Source organism: Corvus moneduloides, chromosome Z (genome assembly GCF_009650955.1).
Source record: "Corvus moneduloides isolate bCorMon1 chromosome Z, bCorMon1.pri, whole genome shotgun sequence".
In the NCBI taxonomy this organism is placed as follows: Eukaryota; Metazoa; Chordata; class Aves; order Passeriformes; family Corvidae; genus Corvus; species Corvus moneduloides.
Genome location: NC_045511.1, coordinates 4,488,839 through 4,509,657, shown reverse-complemented (window position 1 = coordinate 4,509,657; position 20,819 = coordinate 4,488,839). Strand labels below are relative to the sequence as shown.

The 20,819-nt window shown below is 40.2% G+C and overlaps 1 long non-coding RNA gene across 1 annotated transcript in view; it reads left to right on the top strand.

Moving 5' to 3' along the window:
• LOC116438168 overlaps positions 1-20,819 on the top strand; it is a 29,360-nt gene that overhangs the window by 7,226 nt on the left and 1,315 nt on the right. Inside the window, exons 2-3 of the long non-coding RNA XR_004237616.1 lie at positions 10,979-11,090; positions 19,605-19,716. This is a non-coding gene — a long non-coding RNA (uncharacterized LOC116438168). The remainder of the gene's footprint in view (positions 1-10,978; positions 11,091-19,604; positions 19,717-20,819) is intronic.

Sequence of the window (20,819 nt, the reverse complement as noted above, 5' to 3'; positions counted from 1 at the left end):
GAAGCTTCTCATCAAATCACAGCTACTTCAACATTTGCTCATTTCAGCACAGGTACTTTTGCTCACAGTTACAGTCATTTGCTTGTTTCAGCACAGATACTTTTGCTCACAATTTGCAATTTGAACGCTCCAACCACCCTATGCTTTCATGAAATTACAACGGGTACTCTGATGTATCATAGTCCCTCACCATAGCTTTACAACAGCATTTCAGCTTCCAGGTTTGAAGCATCTCCTCTTTCTCCTCCCTCAGGATTTCAGCTCTTCCTGCTTCACTGACTTTGGTGTCTTTATGGAGTTTTCTTCATGTGCCTTCACCTTTCCTCTTCCTCTGACTTGGGAGAGGATTGATGTCTACAGGCTTCGTCTTTTCGGGACTAAGAGAGTGAATCTCACCCAGGCCTTGCAGCTGGAATTCGTCTTTTGCTGTTGGTCACCTAATTTCTGCCAGGTGGCGGCTGCAGCTCATTTTGGTGTAGCATTTTATTTCAGCAGCTGCAGTGGGAGGGGCTGGTTGAGCCGCAGGGCCACCTGCACGGAGCAGGACTGCGGATGGAACAGGGCTGCGGGGGCTCCGGGGTGGCTGTCTCCTGGCCAGCCCAGCTTGCACTGAGGGGGCTGTGCCAGGTGTCCAGCGAGCAGAAGCGGCTGAGATCTCAGCCAAGCCACGCCATGGCCGACCTGGCCACGGCTGACCCAAACTATGCTATACCATTTGTCATGGGTTAGCAAGCATAGTCCCGGAAGGGGATGTCCTTGCTAAGGGGTGCTTACAGCTTCCTCTGTGACCTGATAGAACCTATCAGCTGGCCAGTTTGAATATGGACAATTCTTTAAGCCACTTAAAATTGTGACCACCTCTGTGATCCACATTTAAGAGTAGACAAACCCCCCTCACACCTCTCTCTCGTTTCCGGTGCTGGGACAGGTGGCTGCAGGGCCCGTGTGGGGGCCAGGCCACGGCCATCCTGGAGCCGATGGGCCCTGTTCCACCCGCGGAACCCCCCCACAGCCCTGTTGTGGGCAGTCGGAGCGGCTCAGCTCCCCCTCTCCAGTGCGGCCAAGATTCAGCTGAAGCTGCACCGATGCCCGGCACAGATCATGTGACCAACAGCGATAAGCCACATTCCAGCTGCATGGCCTAGGTGAGATTAACCCTTTTCGTGCTGTGAAGAGCTGAAAACCTGAGGGAGAAGAAAGAGGAGATGCTTAAAGCTGAAATTCTGTTGTGAAGCTATGATGCATCCGAGTACCCATTGTAATTTCATGAAGGCATGGGGGGTGGAGCATTCAACTTGTATTTGTGAGCAAAAGCACCTGCGCTGAGATAGGCAGATGCTGAAGCAGCTGTAATTTAATGAGAAGTTTGAACAGGGAGAGATGGACCAGATGAGGACTTTTGCTCCAAATGGAAAAGAAGACCTCTGTTCCTAGAGATGCTCCCAGAGATAGTCCTAGAGATGAAGATGAGGACCCTTTGCTCCCAGGGAAGGAGAAGGGCCTCTGTTCTTAGAGATGAAATGCTCCCAGATATGGGTGAAGAGAACTTTTGTTTCTGAATGGCTCAACCTTAAAATTGTACCCCAGTAATTCAAGAGTGGACCCTGGAAAACAGTTGTGGGAAAAGCTGCAAGTCGTGGGAAGGAATCACATGCGAGCAGAGAACCAACCCGGGCAGCTGTCTCGTTGTGATAATGTTTTCATAGCATGGGCAAGAGAGACTCCTCTTCCTAAATGGACTGAACAAGGTTGTTATGGAAGTGGTAAACAGACTGAACATCTCAAGAGTTGTCTTTTTTACATTGTCACTGAGAAAGGGAGAAAGGTGGGGGAAGGAGAAGTGTTCTGAAGGTGTGGTATGATTTTTTTTCTTCTTTTAGGTCTTTTAGGTCTATAAACTTCTTTATATTCTTTCATGTTTGGTGCCTGCTTTGCGTTTCTCCTAATTCTTACCTCACAGAAGGTAAACAGTAATGAGTATTTTGGACCAAACCACTACACCATGACAGTGATAAGCAATCAGAGTGTTCTGTATAGTCTCGTAATGCACTATTTTGAACTATTTTTTCCTGGCTAACCAGTTGTGGAGATTTATTCCTAGCTTCACACAGATGAGTGCTTAATATCATTTATCTAGCACAACTATGTTTAAGAAAAAAGAAGGTGCCTCTCTATTCTGTTTATTAAAACGCCAGTTGAGAAACTGCAAACTCAAGGACTGATTGCATCCCTAGGGAGAAGAAGGGAGAACTACTCTTTCAGGTGCTGAATGCACTCAACTTCCAGGGGTGATCTGGGTGGTTAGAGCACACTCAGATCTGCTTAGCCTCCTCTGGAATTATGTGAAATTCTTCAAGAATTATGCAGGTGTATGGGAACCTGTCTGCTCATGTTAGTATATGCTCTACTTTCCAAACCTATGGAGAAAAAGGGTGAACATTTCAGGTTCTTGTCTCTTGCTCGTGTTCTATATCCACTTTTCCAGACCTGTGATTTGCAGGATGTTTTTCCTTGTGCTTTCAGTCACTGTAGATTCCACTAAGTTACAGTAGGGCTTGCCCACTGAGCCCCTCACTTTACAGGCTTTAGGGTAGCACAGCTACAATCCCTGCAGCCTGACTTACTGCAAGTTATTGTCCTCAGAAATCCCTGCTCATTGGGAATATCTGTTGAAGCTCAACTATTGCTTTGGAGACAAAGGGAAGGGGGAAAAAAGTCTTTTGAGATTGGCTTAACAGCAGGAGGTGGCTATGCCTTAGTTCCTGCTTTTGCTGCCTGAGCACTCACAGGCTTTCAGCAGGGAAGGTGAGACAGGGAGTAAGATCTGTAGAACCGGAGCTGAAAGGTGCCCCTCAAAACTTCCCTCTTAAGTTAAAAGGCTGCTATCTCTGTGTGTGGCTTTACCACAGGATTTGTGTGGGTATTTACCACAGGATTTTGCAGGGCTGAGGTGCACTGCAGTGTCAGAGCTCGAATTTACTTATTTAACTTCTTTCTTGCAGATTTCAGTAAGCACTTGGTCCCAAGTGTGAAGCCTGTTGACCCCTGCAGCTAGTACCATTTGCACTTCTTAAACTGTCATTGAGTAGTTACTATGGTGCTGTGCAGATTCGAAATTTCAGTAGAAGAGAAACAGGCAGACTTCGAAAGTGCATGGGACTGTAGGGGATTTTCATAGGAAGAGGCACCACCTTCTCAGTGTGCCACAGGTCCAGCATGGTCACTAGTAAAGATACTCTTCCAAACCAAGAAAGGACAGTGAAGATCTTATATGACTTCACTTTCAGAATAATGCACATGCTGTTATCTTGCTGTTGTGTGTGTAATATTTTAAATGGAGAATCATTTCTTTAAAGGAAATGGAGTTGTACAAATACATACACATATGTACATGTATATAACACAAACACACACATGTACACACACATGTACACACACGTATATAAATGTTCTGCAGTCATGTATCTGTGGGTTAACCGCATGTGCACCATGCAAATAGCTGTATGATTTCCTTGTCTATCCTGCCTCTTCTCACATTATTGAATGTATTTTCACCTGTGTTCCATTACCTTGTACAAATGGCTGTTCTGCCATCCTCCAGCTCTTTTTATACCAATATAATAATTTACTTTAGCTTAATTCTACCTACAGAAAATCATGGAGTTTCCTGCATTTGCTCAGCTAGGAGGATTCCTGTATTAGTTGCTTCTGTTGCCTTATCCCTTTCTTCTACGTTGTTTGTCTTTCTCTCATGGCACAAGGTCTTCATGAAGAAAACTGATTTGGTTCATGTACGTCCCTGAACTTCTGGGCACAACTTTTGTACAAGTACCCTGTAATAGTACTGAAGTGTTTCTTGCTCTAAAAGTGCTGCTTTGATGAACTTGAAGATACCAGAGACACTGCTTGTATTGTGGGGCAACTGCAGACTGAATGTGACCTGGTGTACCTCACCATCTCTTAGAATGAAAATACAGAATTTTATAGTTACCAGATAACAAGTACCACTGAATTTGTCTGAACCATTAAAAAAAAGAACAACTAGGTACTGGATGTTTCAGTTTATTGTAATTCACCTAACCCACAGTTTAGGTGTTCACTATGCATTCAGTAAGGAGGAAGATGTCTGACTCTTTATCCAAAATCGTGCATGTCTGTGTGTCAAACACAAAAGAACTGAAGGCCAACAGAGAAGGTTTGATTTGCTGTACATCCTTAACTGAGAGCCTGAGGAGAGTAAGCTATAAGAGCTAGATAGATGTTATCACATTGTAGAAAGTGGGAAGAAATGGAGCTGATGTAGTGTTGTTTCAAAAGAGATAGAAGGTTGAATGCTCTATATGACACAAAACCCCATGAACTTGCTATCTTTGCCTTGTTCAGAACATTTAATTGCCATTAATATTTTTTAAAGTATGTGTTAACTTTGCAGCTTGGACTTCACAGAGCCCAGACAATGTCACTGATGCCGAGCAACTGTGGGCACTCTTCTCTCAGATACCTTCAGTGCTACCCTCTTCCAATTCTTCTCTGGTTTGTTTTTGTTTTTGTTTTCTTTTTCCCTAATATTGTTTTCCTGTTCAGTAATCATCTTCCTCCATTTTTCTGAATCCCCTTTTTCTAATGAAACCACTAATTCCTAATGATTTTTACTCTGCTTGAAGGAAGTTCCTTTTTGTCAAACTCTGTATGTTTCCTCTGAAAGCTTCATTGGCTGTGGTGATTCACAGAAATTAGGATCTTTTCTGTTTGTTCTCTAGCTTCTTTTCAGCACACACACTGTGTGTATTATTGCATTGCTGGTTTAGGCATAGAATTGATAAACTCAAATTTGAGTCATAGTTTCTGCATAGCACCTTTGAACTGTCACATTACAGAGTAACGTAATACAATTTTTTGCTATGGGTTTGTTGGAGTTTGAGAGTCCATTTTTCTCCATGCAAGGCAGGTCTTGGGATACTAATTTTTTGTTTTGACGATTTGGAGAAAAAAATGCATAGGAAAGTCTTTGCGGCTGTGTTAGTTTCAAGGGATGAAGTGTCAAAGATTAGCAGTAACAGAAGGATGACAGTCAGTCTGCCTGCTTTCAGTATGCGGTATAATATTTGTTCCAGTACTTTCAATCATTTCAAGAGAACTTTGGTGCCAATAAACTAAAGATGGAAGCCAGCACAGGTTGTTCACTGCCCACCAGTGTTACAGTACTAGATGGGCAGAAACAGGCACTGGAGAGGCTCTGTATACTGTCTCATATGACATTGTGAAAAAGAGAGACTTGAAAAATAGGTGCAAAAGGTAACTCAGTATGAATGACTTCACAAGTTAACAGGGAAAGTACTTGAAGAAAGCTGTCTACAGGAGAATTCAAGTGGGCACCACAGGTTATATGTCCTGATTTATGTCCAGAGAGTGACTTGCAAGCTGACACCAAAGTGAGAGCCTTTCTGAAGAAGAATAGGGAACAGGGCTAGATGACATATAAGCTTCATAATCTGGAGAGATGACATGAAGAAGATGAAATTCAGAGAGGACAACTGCAACTGACAGACAAAAAAATTACTTTTCAGGTATAGAACTGGGAATAACTGGAGTTATTGGCAGGAGTTCAGCAGGGAAGTATATATGGAGCAGCTCACATAACATAATCTTGGAAGTAGAGAAGACTTATTCAAAAAGTTTCCTAAGTTTTGAGGAGTATAGTCAAAGAAAAATATGGGCAAATAGAGACAGTCTGAGAAAAAACAACACGTGGTAGGAAAAGCTGTCTCTGGAGAAAAGCGGAATGAACAAACCTACAAGACCTTGTTTTGTTTTCTGATTTATCAAAGTTTATTATAGAAGAAAAGAAAGACTAATTCTGGTGGGATAGTACAAGACAAAACTGAGCTTATCTGGGGAATAAAAGAATTGTTAAGAAAAAGATTCCTGCTGCCAAGAAACAGTGCACTAGAACAAGCCATGCAGAGAAATCACAGCAAAAAAGCATTGCTCTGAGGTGGCTTGGTTGCAATTTGCTCTTACAGAAGGATGGACAGGATAGGACTTAAAGTCCCTTCTGGCTCTGCATTTTTATTACTTTTCTGTCATCCTGTTTCAAAAAGTGACTTATCTGAGACAAGTTAGAAACTAGAGGTCTGACAGGCTGGTTTGGCGAAAATATGTTGAAAAGGGACCTGAAAAAAAAGCACATGAACACCAGTGACACTAGACACTTTCCTGTGAAATACAGGAGGGTTTGGAAACCTGCTCTGCTTTCCTGTTCAGCCCTTTACCCCCTGCCCCATCTGCTTTTAGACTTACACCTGAAAAGAAGAATCAGCCAGTGGAAGTCCCATGACTGGTGTCTCAATGGGAAATGCCACAGAAGAGGTATGTAGGGGACTGTCATTGCTTAGTGTCTCAGCTTCAGCTCCTGGGACAGAACAGCTCTGCCACCACTCTGTCCCTGAGCAGCTACCAAGTCCCTGGGCTGGACACTGCAGAAGAGATCAGGTCCTGTCTCTTCTGTTCTGGAGGAGACCATTTTATTTTCTTGTTACTTTTTTTTCCTGCTCTGACACGCTGAGCTTTGCTAGGGTTTGGGTCACTGCAGCAGTGTCAGAGGTGTTCAGGTTTGTACACACAACAGCTGATGAGAGCAAGGACAAAGTTTTTGCGGCATCAGTAGTGAAGTTGAATAAAACACACCCACAATTTGTGAGTATAGAGAAACTAACAAGCCAGACCTAAGACTCCATTTCTTATTTTCTGCTATGGGCAAAAGTCGTTGCAGCTTGTGATATACTGAGTTGCAAAGTCAGTAAGAGTCTGGCATGCAGGGGCTGCTCTTCTCGGTATCAACATGGATGGCCAGAACACATTTCTTTGTGGAATCTCTGAAGCAAGCTATAAATGATGAATTAAATGAAAAAAATCTTTGTTTCCTTTCTGCCTATTGAAAATAGGCACTGTGCTCATTGCTGTGATCTGTAGCTCAAATACACCTAGAAACATCTAAGTAGTGGTTAATTTTTACATTAAACAAGTGGAACATTTACAAAGTTGAATATCTATTTTTCTGTAATTGTTTTGTCTGAAATCCCTTTGATACTATTTTTAAAATAGAAGGAAAGGAATCACCTTTTGTCCTGTTCATATTTCCAGGCTCTTTTTCAATAAAATAATTCAAATTGGTCAGGACACTCTGATCACCCTCAGAATTTTTAAATTTTACTTTAATCTTCAGAAATACTTTCAAGTGGCACTCTGATCTTGATCTCAAAGTAACAGTAACTCAGAAAAGTTAACCTGATGTCTCCAACTTGGTACTTATTTTGGGAGAAAGGTTGGCTGATAAACAAGAACACTGTTTTATGGCACATCATCAGACTGTAAATGGAGGCTTTCTGTACAGAAGGAGCCAGCTTACCTGCTATCTTACACTGCTGAATGATTAGCTCTTCTGGCATTACTTCCCTCTCAGTCTAAAAAAATCTTCCTGTGAAACATCCTTGAGAAATCTCAGTTTTTCAAAAATAACCCCACTTCTTCTGTGACTCACTGATCTTCTTACTTTTCTGAGCTTCATTGCTTAATTGATAATACCTAGAGGGATTTTGCTCGCAAAGTGATGATCTCTGCAGTTTCTGGTGAGCAAGTGTTGAAGCTGGTTTATTTATAACTGATCTACCCTGGGGATCATAAACTTGTTTGCTTCAGACAAGGGGAAAATAAGTTATATTCAATTTATGTTACAGTTTAAAACATCTTCTAAGCAACAGACTAATCTGTTGTTTTATTGTTTTCTTTGTTTGTTTGTTTGTTTGTTTGTTTTTTAAGCGGCTGCCAATGGGCTGCTAAGTGTTTAACACACTTTAAAATATTTTAGCTTTCCCTTACCCTATATTCCTTATGATTTTGTCACCTGACATTTTTCCATTTTGTACTGATTCTGACAGGTTTTCCTTTCCAGAATAAAAACAATACCTCACTGCAGAATGAATGGGGAAAAAAGACTATAGGATTCCCTCAGTGTAAATGAACAAGCAGGGAGGATTGCAGAGTTGAGGACAAAAGAACTGCCTGTCTGTAGACAGATTCATGGAAAATTCTGAGTGCCAGTGTCAAACCAGTTATTGATAAAGAGGGGTGGCATCCAAAAGATGCAATAAAGCATTTATAAGTATTATTTTTATTTCTGTTGGCTTACTTTAGTGTGGGAGGAAGTGCAGGATTTTCTTCTGATTTTCCTCTAAACATCATTTTTTATTGTTTTGCTTTTTTACTTCTGCTGTGGGTGACAACAGAATTATTCCACCTGTGATTTTTTTCCACTCTGTATTAGTCTACATTACTCTCCAGGAAATGAAAGGCTGGGTTTTATGTCATCTTACTAATTGCTTTTCTTGCAGCAGTCTGTTTCCAGTCTCTTGGCAAGGGCATAAGAACAAATTCAGTCAGTCTCAATGGGTTAAATTAAAGGCTGTGCACACTGGGGTGGGTGGTTTGTTTGATTATTGTTTGGTTTATCTAACCAAGGTGTTCTGCAGGGATTCCACTTTATTACTATTGTCTTAATAAGGGAATACTTTTCGTTTGCTATTTTGTTTTTAAAAGTCAGGTAAACTCTCCTTGGATTCAGTCATGTAGAATTACACTGGAAATGGTCTGAAATCCCTAGCACTTCATTATAGCAGTCACTACACCAAAACTCAGGATGAAGTCTTAACCTTTATCTGGCTTAAGTTTTGGGCTGTTCTCTGCAGCGCTCATGTCCTCTATGGTGTCCTTTTCCTACTGGTTCTGATGATCTCTGCCATCCTCTCCACCAGTCTGTGGGCAATCACCCCTCCCTTCACTTGCCCATCAGCCAAGCTCCTCCTTGGACCTGAGTCTGGCCTGGCTTGTACCAAAGGCCCCCTGTTCTCCTCCCTGATTCCTTCCTGTGAGCCCCCTTCTCCATTGTGTCTCTTCTTGTGGCATTTTGGGAGGTGGCTCTGGAGGCAAGGCAGCTTTTGTACCGTACTTGCAATGGTAACATACCTGGCTCCAGTTTGCATGATATGTCTGTAGTGGGTGCCTGTCCACAGCATGGACAGACCAGTCTCAAGTGGTTAAGAGCTGATCATAGTGATTTCCAATCAAATGTTTGATCCAAAAGGTTCCCATAGGCCATATATCTAAGCTTGAATAGCTCAATTTTTACCCTTCTGAAGTGATTCTTACCTCATTGTTGAGGAATAATTTATACTTTTAAAATTGGCTAGAATTTTATAGGACATTATGAAAAGAAGCAAGGCACTAGATCTGAAATAATTTGACAAACTCTGCACAATATGCCTCAGATTTGTGAACCTGGTACCCAGAATGTTTAAATTCCCTGTCACAATGCTGTTCTCCCTTTCTGTTCTGATGTCGTGTGGCAATGAAAGGCATGACATTTACCTGCAGTTAATAACAGTCTCTATTATATATGAATCTCTATTATCAGCAAAATGCAAAATTGCATAGAAAATTATGGTCTGAGTAAAGTGATCTTTTGGGGTAATGCAATTATCATAACATTCATGGCACTAAGAAAACACACTAGCACTTTAGAGTTATTCTTTTTAGTTCTGTATTGTCAGAAATACCGAACACTGAAATTCTGCTTCTTTTTCTAGTTACCAGAATCATAAGAACTGTGTTTCTGTGGCCTCATTATCTAGGAGGTGTGTCTTTGATAGGAATTCAGATGCCACAGAGTCTTCCCAAGAAATATTCCTTGCACAGTTGTAGTAGCTCACCTCTATTCCATAAATTAGTCTTTGTGGCTGGAGAAAGCCTAAAAGAATGATACTGTCTTGGCACTTGTCATTTTACCTTTTACAAAATTACAGGCTCTTAAGGGATGCGGGATAAAGTCGGAAACACCAGCTCTCTATAATTATTTATATGTGCCATAAGTGCTGGGAAGAACCCCCAGTGTTTTTGGCTGAGGATCTGTCCTCCGGAATGAGATTTTTGTGCCTTTATGTGAAGCATCAAACATTGCTGTTACCAGAAGAAGTTAGCAATATCATGTTTGCCTTCAGTGAGAGCAAATGCTGAAGGACGAATATTCAATAGGGCTGACAAAGGGCTGTGACTTGGCCATTCAGATGACTCAATGGGGGAAGAAAAAAAAATTGTTTATTTTTGCTTATTTTCAAAGCAATTCCCTGACAAGGAAAAATAGTAGCATGCTAAGGGAAATGAGAAAGGGTTGTTACACCAGCTGAAACAACTGGGAATCTTGAAGCTGGGCTTTGAATCCAAGCAATCTGTAGAAAATACCAAAAAGGCTTTTATTTTATGTGAAGAAATATATATCATTGTTCAATACGAAAGCATTCTGGTTTTCTTCAGAACAGACAAAAAAATAAGTACACAAAAAAGAAAGAAAAATAGCAGCTGAAATCCCTTTTTCAAGCTGCCTTCAGTGGCTTCTGGTAAAAGGCAGCTGCAGAAGTATTCCAGGAGAACTGTGCTAGGATGTGCTGGTTGCAACGCAGAAGATGTTGTTTGCATATGGCTGCATATTCCATATAATTCACTTTTTCAGATATCAGACACCAAATGGACTGTGGTAACTTCTCCAGCATTGATAGTACCACCATTTTCCACTTCTTCCACTACAGCCTCCTTTTCCCCATCAGCACTCCAAATCTCATTCAAATGGCAACTACTTTTAGCCCTGCTTTGAGTGATTAGTATAATGAACAGCTGTTCGTGACAAAGGCTGCAGACTGCTAACATGATATAAAACTATGTTAAATAATGATTAATTATAATGATATAAGTTAAGCAGCTAAAATATTTAATTTTTCTATATTCCTCTTCAATACTTCTCTCTTATTCTTTCCTATGGAAGTGTTTTGCAAACAACAGAAGGGAGCTGGAGTAGTTCTCTAAGTGTAAATATCATTTGTTTTGCCTCATCTGGAAGCTGGTGCTCAGATATGCTATTTTATTCTTCCAGAAAACTGGCTCTGCTGGCAGAAGGGCTCTGCATCTCACACCTTGCCTATCATGGCATTTGGAGGGTTCACGAATCAGGAGACTCGATGAATGCAACATAGTACTCCAAAGAGGTAAGTGCTATTGGATCTGGATCTTATACTTTGGTAAGGGGATGTAAACTGAGCTTACTGGTGCTGCAACATGAGAGTGCTACTCAAAGGGAAGAGTGTGAAGGTCTCTGGCTTGTTGAGTTTGCTTGCTGAAGAACACTGCTGTTAAAATATATGTAGCGAACAGGCTGATCAACAGCTATCTAAACACTGTGACAACTTAAGTGAATGTTTTTCAAATTCCTATTTCAGATTTACAACAGCAAGCCCTCTGCTTCAGAAAATTAAGGTCTTGATAGCTGTAGTGTAAGCATGTTATTGAGTAATCACAGAAATCAGAGCATTGACAGGTTTTACAGGCACTGCACCATTCTCAGATATATATGCAATTCCATCATAAATGATAAAAAAATGGGGGTGAAAATGTTTGCAAATTCAAAATAATTAATTGTCAAAATACCCTTGGGAGACAGGAGAAGTAAGTCAGGTAAGTGATTCCAGTAGTGAGGCAGGATAGGTGGGTCAATGGCACATAAAACTATCTGTATCATGATAGCTAGCTTGTGCTTCATTTGGGTAAAAGGACATCCCTGAAGAAACAGCACTGTGAGATGAGTAATAGCCAATAAAGCCATGCAACACCTGTGACAGGAGAGCAAACACACAGAAGGTAGGAGTGTCTGCCAGTAGAAGCAAAAGTCTGTGCAAGTGTCTTCACTGCCATCAGTGCCTATCCTAACTAAAGCCAGGTGCCACTGCAGCCTTATCTGCATTTTGCTGTCTGCAAATAGCCTCACAAAGGAGCATAGCATCATGATTTTTTTTTTTTTTTACTTTTTTTCTAGGGCCTTGCTGTTAATATCCCTACCATTGCTGAAGAATTTTTTTCCCTGCCTGTTACCGCTAGGGCTGGGCAATTGATTCTAAACATTTTATGTACCAAATTAGAAGTAGTGGGATACCACAAATGTTTTCAAATTTGTGTAAAAAAAGAAAGGAAAAAAAAAATAAAGGAAAAAAAGGGGGAAAAAAAGGAAAAAATAAATAAACCCTTTGATTATAAATCCTGAAACAGGTAACAAAATATTTAATTTAAAATCAGCAAAGTAAAGGTTTTGTCAAGCCCAACAGGAGTTTTCTTTCATTCTTCATGAAAGAGCCAAGTGTTTTCTCTTGCTCAGACACTATCAAGGGCTGCAAAACTACAGTCAGGAGGGTGATTTGGCTGTTCCTGTATGGCTCCAGGTTCTGACTGCTCCAGAGGATGCAGTCTGCTGGGATGCCCAGCAGGCAAGCATCTGAACCCAGGCCATGCACATGCTCTGGAATCTGTCTGCAGATTCTTCCTTTTCTATCTTCCTCCCCTGAAATCCAGTGCACCCTTCCCATTCCTGAGTGCTTTTCTCTCCTTTGAGCTTTGCTTGTGCAGCTCCTCACAAGCAGGTTTGCTGCAGCTCCTGCTTCCCTCTTCCCATTGCATGGCAGGGACTGGAGTCTCCCCAGCACGGAAAGTGCTCTTTGGCATTAGTAGGGCAGGAGTTCATGTGTCACTGAGCTGAGTGGAGCAACCTGTAAAAATCTGGTCCCCAGGGTTTCTGAAAGACTTACATTAAGACCCTAACTTGAACACATCTAGTGATATAGATTTCACGTGAGTTTTGTAACCAAATTTTATCACATTAAGAATAATGTAATAATTTAGGCAGATTGCTTAAGAAAAGCCTCTGTCTTAGGAAAAAAACCAAAAAAAACCAAAAGCATAATCAAATATGCAGATAACTCCCCTGTGAGATATATTTGCGTTAGACCAGTATCCCCACTCTTGGGAGTGTAATTTATGGAAAGTACATATATAGATAAATAAACAGATTTTCTTAATTCAGACATATTATGCAAGTTACAGCTGTCATTAACATAGTCAAAATTATCATATACCAGGAAATTACCAACTGAATATACATAAATGGTGATTAAATATATACATTTGCTCTCTAAGCTCTGGAAAAGAGTTAAGTTGCTGATAAGTTGAAGTTAGAAAACGAGATGATAGTTAAGATTTCCTCTACACACTCACACTGTTTCTTACTGAGAAGTTCTACAATCGCTAGAAATGATACCGCATTTTGCAGACGTGATCTCTGTAGCTGGATCCCTACAGGGCTTGCTTTGATTAGGGTAGGCTCTTGTCTCTTGTTGGGAAGTTTTGGAGAAGAGGGAAGATGCCAAGCTGCATATAAGGCCAAGGCAAGCAAGAAAGGCTGCAGAAAACTATGTGAATAATCAATACATTTTGTGTCAAGAAAAAATAATTTGTATTTGGTGAGGAACATGCTACTTCTCATATTCAAGTGGGGACAGCTGTCACTGAACTGGCCAAATATGTCCTTCAGGGTGATTTTTGGCAGATAGCAGAGCTCTAACTGTGGTACTGCTCTGTACCTGGGACTAAGGGACTCCATGAGCAATGCTGCTCCACTGCAAGTCCCTTTAGTGTAATCTGGTAGATACGACCTTGTCTCTTGGGTGTGGAAGAAAATGCTGGAGACACCTGGGTTTTGATTGCTTATGAGACTCTGTTATAACTCCCAGTGATGTGACAGGATAATCCTTCCTCAGTATGCAGAGGAATTCTGAAGAGAAATAAGCCCTTTACTGAGAACACATGGTCCATTAAGATCGCTTTGAAAGACAGTGACAGAAATAACTGCAAAGCCAATTGCTGCTCTTAAGTGCTTTCTGGAGAGATGACTGAGCACTGAAAATCAGCACCAAATGCTTCATCTTGCAGAAAGACTCAGAGGGAGTTACACAAGTGATTGCTGTGTAACGCTGCCAAAAGGATTTTGTCAGTCTTTGACTGATTTACATCAGCAACATCAATTTCAATCTTGCTTTGCATCTTGTCATTAAAGTGTTTGCTTACAAAACTTGATTGATAGCTATAAAGATGTATTGATTTCAAGTTAAATACTGCCTTTATAATAACTGCAGTAATTTTTGGTAACCATCATTTCATACAGAATCATTTTATACTTTATAATAACTGCAGTAATTTTTGGTAAGCACAAGGTTATACAGAATCATTATATATTTACTTCAGCAAGTATTTACTAAAATTATAAAATTTCACAGTTTATGTTTAAAATGAGAAATTGAATATTTATTTTTCAGATTATTAGTGGCTTATTTATGAATATATTTATGAATATTTGTCTGCTTACATTTGGTTTATGTTGGAGAACCATTAAAATGCACTGAAAATTGTTAAAATTACTGCAAGAGCTTCAGGAAAGATATCTTAAATATATATAGACAGAAAAAGGTAATTTATGAAAATGAACATAGCATATAAAGCTAGTAGGCATATTAAATTTTAAAAAAAAGTTAATTGACACATATTACTGACTGTTTGTGGTCACCATGCTTTTTAGATATGCTTTTTGGATTATGACATTTCTTTGTTTCCTACATTTTCAGTCAAAAGTAAAATAAGGCAGTAGCTTTTTGGTATTCTCATTCTCTCATGAGCTAGAACAAACAAAACAACATACTCATATTTTAAATTCTTTAAATAACTGCAAGAAATTCAGGAAAAACACACTTGTTTTTTATGCAGTGTGTATACACACAAAGGCAAAAACTTTGCCTGGAGAGGGTGTGTTCTCATACTTGCTCAGCAGCTACAGGAGGTATAAATTGCTGAACATGTGAGGCTCACATCTGGCTTGGTGTAGAGTTACTCTCTTACAACCAAAAGTCAGTTTCTGTTGGTGTGAACTTCTTGATCAGCCTGGGATCCACTCCTGTGATGGTTTTACTCCTTCCCATGGTTCATGTGTGTCAGTTCCCACCTCTGACATCGTACAGAGACTTTTCTTTAGACCGGACTCAAAAGGGTTGTGGGCTCAGTACTGAGATCCCTAAGAGAATCCCACGCCCTTGTGACTGAGATGTTTAGAAGGAAACCTTGAGTTCTTCCCAGAGCCTGATCTGGAGGCTCTGTGGGACAAACCACCTACAAAACAGTCCCAGCTCTCCCACTCTCCCTTCCATGAGGAAGGCAGAAACTGTCTCCTGGAGTCTTCAGTGGAGAGGAAGAGAAGGTGAAGATTTGGCCCCAGCCTGCATACCAAGTGATAGAGGGATATTAATGCTAGCACAGGAGGTCTCTATGGATAAGCACATATCCTGTCTCATGTGCAAAAGGATATCACACCCTGAGCACCTCCAGTGACTCAATAACACATCTCTAAAACTTTTCTACGTCTGTATGTTCTTGTCAGATCAAGTTGAGCACTTCAAAAATCTATCATTTCAAATTTTCACTTACAATTCAGCAAACTGATTTAGTTTAGGCTTGAAAAGTAAATATACCACATCTTCTAAATAGCTCTCCTTGATCTGTGGAACTTTGTTGTGATTGATGTGACTACAGGGTGATATTTAACTATTCCTACTTCAGTACTCTGTAGCCCTTCAGCACTTGCCCTTGTACTGTTCTTCATTGCATGGAGAATAGCAGACTGAAAATAAGGCAAAGTATTTACTGCCTCTACATCTTTATTGCCTACAATTTTACTTTCTAGTCAAATCTTTATACACTGTTTCTTGAGTTATTATTTTTATTTTTTAAGTCTGCATCACAGCAGCAGCTTCGTAATTTCTTCTAATCTATGAAATTTATTTCAATATGTACCAGAAATTTTGTGTAAGCCCATAGCACAATAGAATTTAAACTGAGCAGCAGAACATTATTAGTTTCATAAATCCTTCTAACTGATCTACTCACCCTCCCCACCCTGAATAAACTTCACTATCATATTCATGAATCTTGTCTTTAAATTTGAGATAAATGCTTCAGATCCTACTCCTATAAAGGAAGGAGGGAAGGTTTCCACATTGCAGAATTTTGTATGCACAGAGAAGACCAGAACTATTCAGGGGAATCCATGGAGATCTCCTAGAACAGAATTCTGTGTCTGGATCTAGTTTATGAGAAATAGTGCCCAAAAATATTACAGTTATGTAAACATAGAAATATACTTTATAACACATATACACACAGAGAGAATTATTTTTCTTTCAGTAGTTAAAAAAATAGTTATACTTTCTATTTGCAGAAATAATGCCCTTTAAAATTTGCCTGTACTTTGGAATGATATGATACATTACATCCTTTCTACACTGTAATATATAGACTATTAAGTATCCCTGCAGAAATTCAATAACTTGTGCAGTGTTATATTGCTTTAATTGTGTGAGGCTTAACTTGAATTCCTATTGACATGCAGTGAATAAAAATAAAAATTTATTTCAAAACTAATTACCAGAGTCCCCACTCTCTCTCAGGAAGGACAGGTTTGAGCAAGCTTGGCTACATCTATTTGTAGCATAGAAATGGATTTACTGACATCTTGATATTTGTTAATTGATATTTTAATGTTGGAGAGTGCTGACTCATTTTGTGCCCAGATCAGTGTTCTTCTTTTTCTGAGGATTGTCTGATGACATTCTTCTTTTGTTTTGTTTTTTTTTTAACAAAAATCTGTATCTCTTCAAGAACATGGCACATCTCTGTTGCTAAGGGTCAGCCTGTGGAGAGTTGGTACCTTAGGCAATCTTGCTAAAATTGCAAGTCATGTGAAGTCATGCCATTTTTCTTTCTAATGCTGATATTTTCCTCTTGTGGTATCAGTAATTATTACTGGATTAAAGCCACTATATAATTGTGTTGTATATATTGTTAAAAGCTGATGATTTCAGATTATGGCTCCTATTGCAATTCTGAAATATTTCTTTTCTCTCACATTGTAAACTAAAGCTAAATTGCCCATTTGTGTGGGAAAAGCTGTGGATGGCATATCAGAAGAGATAATCAACAAAGTGTTTTTCAGGACTCATATGAGATTTCTGCTATGTCCAGGAAAATAAAAATGTAGGATCATAGAATGGCTTGGGTTGGAAAAGACCTTAAAGATCATCTCCTTCCAACCCTCCTGCCATGGGCAGGGAAACCTTTAACCAGACCAGGTCGCTCAGAGCCTCATCCAACCTGGCCTTGAACACCTCCAAGGATGGTGCATCCACAGCTTCTCTGGGCAACCTGTTCCAGTGCCTCAGCACCCTCACAGTCAAGAATTTTTTTCTAATACCTAATCTAAACCTAGGCTCTTTCAGTTTAAATTGATTCCCTGTTGTTCTGTCACTACATGGTCTTGTAAATAGTCTCTCTCCATCTTCATTGTAGGTTCCCTTCAGTTTCTGCTAGGCCACAAATAGGTCACCCCAAAGACTTCTTTTTCTAGGCTGAACAATCCCAATTCTTTCAGCCTTTCCTCGTAGGAGAGAGGTTCCACCCCTCTGATTATTTTTCTGGCCCTCCTCTGGAGCCACTCCAGCAGTTCCATGTCCTTCCTGTGCTGGGACCCCAGAGCTGGATGCAGCACTGCAGGTGGGGTCCCAGCAGAGCAGAGGGGCAGAATCCCCTCCCTGGCCCTGCTGGCCGCGCTGCTTTGGATGCAGCCCAGGACACATTTGGCTCTCTGGGCTGTGAGTGCCCATGGCTGGGTCATGTCCAGCCTCTCACCCACCAGCACCCCCAAATCCTTCTCTCAGGGCTGCTCTGACCTGTCCATCCCCAGCCTGGATTGATACTGGGGTTTGCTCTGACTCAGGTACAGCGCCAGCACTTGGTTTGTTAAACCTCATGAGGTTCCCATGGGCCACTTCTCCAGCTTGTCCAGGTCCCTCTGGATGACATCCCATCCTTCAGGAATGTCAACTGCACCACTCAGCTTGGGGCCAACTGTAAATCTGCTGAGGATGCATTTGATCCCCTTGTCTGTGTCACTGATGAAGATCTTGAATAACTGTTGTCCCAGTATAGAGCCCCAAGGGAAACTGCTTGTCACTGATATCCACCCTGAGTCATTGAGCACTACCCTCTGCATGTGACCATACGACCACTTTCTTTGTCACCTAACAGCCCACTGAATCCATCTCTCCAATTTGGAGAGAAGGATGTTGTGGGGGACTGTATCAAAGGCTTTAGAGAGTCCAGATAAATAACGTCTGTAACTCTTCCCTTGTCCACTGATGGAGTCACCCAATCATAGAAGGCCGCTGGGTTGGTCAGACAAGACTTATCCTTGGCTGTCACATCCCTGTCCTCCATGTGCCTTAGCACAGCTTCTACAAAGATCTGTTCCATCATCTTCCCAGGCACAGAGGTGAGGCTGACAGGTTGGTAGTTCATTGTATTCTCCTTTCTAACCTTTTTAAGGATGGGTACAATGTGTCCCCTTATCCAGTCATTGGGAGTTCTCCTGACTGCCACAAATTTTCTAGTACCATGGAGAGTGGCTTGGGAGCTACATTATCCAATTTCCTGAGGACACTGGGAAGCATTTCACCAGGTCCCATAGACTCATGTATGCTCAAGTTCCTCAGATGGTCATGAACCTGATCTTTACTTACACTAAGAGGGACTTTGCTCCTTCAGTCCCCATCCTGCTGTCCATCCATTCGTGAGGTATGGGAAGAGAGACTGCCATTGAAGACTGAGGCAAAAAAAATTATTGAGTGCCTCAGTCTTCTTCTGTCTTTACCAATTTAACAGCGTTATTGGGTGGTACATTTTCTTTCATCTTCCTTTTCTGACTAAATATCTGTAGAAGCCCTTCCTGTGACACTTTGCATCCCTTGCCAGGTTCAGTGCCAGCTTCAGTAGGATTGATCTTGCCTAGTTTTGCTAATCTACACACTGTACCTAGAACTAACTGCATCTAGAACAAAGTCCTTAAGAATTGTGCAGAACACAAAGTTTGCTTTACCTTCTTAAGAAATATGTAAAAATGTTACACAAAATGAAGTTTTGAGCTACCCTAGCAGGAATTTGTGCTTTAAAAAAAATGCATTTCAGTTGCAAAGGTATTATGTTTGGAGCAGCTGAAGGATGCAGTGCTTATTAGAGAGCAGAGTCATTGGAGATTAATTGCAATCATAACTCTAGTCCAAGATAACTATTGTTTTGCTTTATTGCAATGTGACTTCTAATTAAATTCTCCTGGTCATCCACCTCAATAAATTTAATCTTGGTATCACCATTGAAAATTAATAGGGTTATTCCCATTTAAGGGAAGAGAACACAAGAGTGCAAATAAACTTGTCTTTTAACATCCTTTCTGCATCATTTTTACATGACAGAGGCTCTTTTCATTATCAGAGCCAGCCACTAGGGTTGGAAGGAGTAATTTTAATGGTGTCTGATTTTTGACCCTTAGAAGAATCTGCCGAGATCTACCTTAAATCCAGTAAGAATGTGGGAAGCTGATTCTCCAGGTATAAGAACTGCAACAAGAGGTGAAACTGATGTTGAGAAACATCTCTGTTTGAAGACAAAGCCTATTAAAAATTCAAGGGTATTGCTGGTTGTCCTTGGGGTATGAAATGATGTTGTTAAGCTATTGTAATTAAGCATACAGTGAATAGAGAGCTATAAAAAAATGAGGACAGCTTTGTTTGGTCTGTTGTCAGAATCTAGGCTGTACATACAGGTGCTGGGGCTGCAGTAGAAGATAATCCACTTCCATCACGGACCATGGAGAAAGAGAGAATTCCTGATTCTGAGATTCACCTCTGCTGTCAAGTAAGTGGTTACACTGGCTCAATAACTGCATCAGTGGAAAAGAAGGTAATATAAATCTGGGGTAGCTATAGTTCACCACTGCCTAAAGCAGGCTTAGTCAAAACCTGTGCTTTTTCACTCAAATTAATTTGGTGCACTATTTTCGATCTGGCACAACCACTGAAAATTGTCCATCATGTTCATGCATTAAAGGTGAATCTCAATTATTTTTTTCACATTACTATTAGCTAGTGCTAAGATGTATGTTATTGTAACAGTCACCAAATTCATAAACCACCTTGACAGGAAATGTTCCTTACAGCTGATGTACAGTGATCTAGGCCAGGGTTTAAAGATGCTCACTTTGAAGCATATTAGAGGTCATTAAAGAAATGTTGAATGGTCATTAAAGTCTGAAACACTCAATCAGCAATTTTTCTTTTAAATTGCTCTAGTAATAAAGTTTTAGAGGCAGTTTGCACTACTCAGAGTTATATGCCATTCAGTTATACAATTTTTCATGCTTAGATTATATTTGCAGCTGAGACACTGCTATAGATGTGTTTATTATATCAGGATATTAAGTTGAGAAGCTTGAATTCTGGGAAAATAAAGTTGGAAATCTGTTAAGATATTCTGTAAATCCAAGAGATAGAGTTAAGGTGCTCTAAATCAGGCCCAAGAAATTTAATAATTACTTAAATATCTCTTTGTATATTACTCTGTACCTATTTTGTGGTCTACTGATCTTGCTTGCATTTTGTACTGAACGTTTACCTACTCAAATAGGAATTGTTGAGGTTTGCAGTGGAAAAGGAGAACATTTTGGATGGGTTATGTAAAATCCAGACTATTTTTTCTAAAGTTGATTGTCCAGTTTTAGTAAAAAGAAAAAGTAGATATGCCTGATTTGACTATAAATGCTTGTAACGTCTAACTTTGTTTTCTTTATAGATTACAGTGGAATAAGAATTTAAATGTAAAAGCATAGTCCACTGTATTTATAGACTTGGAAAGGTACTAATATGGAAAAATAAAATTGATACTTACATTTTAGTATCATCCATGGGTATTTTATGAAAGATAATATTGCTACCTGGTTTTGTTTTTCACTGTCATGTTCA